The sequence below is a fragment of the Pterocles gutturalis genome, unplaced genomic scaffold (assembly GCF_000699245.1).
Source record: "Pterocles gutturalis isolate BGI_N339 unplaced genomic scaffold, ASM69924v1 scaffold21623, whole genome shotgun sequence".
In the NCBI taxonomy this organism is placed as follows: Eukaryota; Metazoa; Chordata; class Aves; order Pterocliformes; family Pteroclidae; genus Pterocles; species Pterocles gutturalis.
The window spans coordinates 1,898-3,021 of NW_010118595.1; positions in this window are offsets into that span (position 1 = coordinate 1,898).

Genomic DNA, 1,124 nt, shown 5'->3' on the forward strand with positions numbered 1-1,124 from the left:
GGCAACTGCTGTGGTCAACCAGCAGGACTTCTGAGCATCCTTCCTCCATCTCTTACACCACTACCTGTGTGTGCTCCCCTAAGCTGTCCTACACAGCATCTTGGAGCACACAGTGCAGCCCCAGAGCCCCCCAGCAGACAGGTACCGGTCGGGCTCCCAGGGGCACCCATGGAGGAGGCAAGACACCTTCTGAAGTGCCCCAAGGAAACCATGCAACCAGATTCATGTAGCAAGAGTCTCTTCAGCGAGTTTGCCCCTATATATAGGTGCATCTACTGAATATATACATGCCTTAGCAATAGTATACTGGAAACTGTGCCACGTGTGACTTGATGGTGCTGAACTAACGCGTACAAAAGTATGGAGGGGTCCATGTACCCTCTAAGTACAAAGTTCATCCTGTGCAGCCACAGGAGGATCCGATTTTGGGGCACGATGGGTAACCTACTGGGACTCCTGGGGGGCACACAGCTTTGGCACCTGCCCAGTTTGCTCATGGAGCTGCTGGATCCAGGAGGATGGACCAGGATGCTCAGAGTGGCAGAGTCCAGCCCAGGCGCTTCAGCTGAGCTGTGATGCCCAGGCTGAAAGGCAGGGAGAGCCGGGGTGCCCGCTGCTCCGTACCCATGCAGGCTTGGGCATCGGGCAGCAGCCGGCGAAAGCTCTGCTCTGTGCCTTCCTCTCGTGGCAGGTGAAGGTGCACGTTAACCCTGGGAGAGGAGGACCTGGAGATTTCCCCTTGGAGGCGAAAGATGCTGACATCCCGCCGCCGGCTGCCGCACAGTACCCATGGGGCATCCAAAATGCATTTCATGGGCAGTGGAGCAGCTCTGGGGTGGCTGTGGTCGGTGAGAGGAGGTCCCCTCAGTGTGCTGGCACAGAGGAGCCGTGGCCAGCCATGGTCCTGCTCCAGCAGCCAGCCGAGGAGCCGGGAACACCATCGGGCTTCTCCCTGTGCCCCTGGGGTCTGGCTGGCAGGGATGAGGCTTCTGCCCTTCCATGCAGTGTGTCCAAAGCCCAGAAGGTCTGGAGAACTTTTTTTTTAGCCCTGCAGTTGCACAGCCCGCTGTGAGCTAGTGGCAGCTCCTGGCTCCTCCTTGAGCCGGTGACGGCTGCCGGACGGT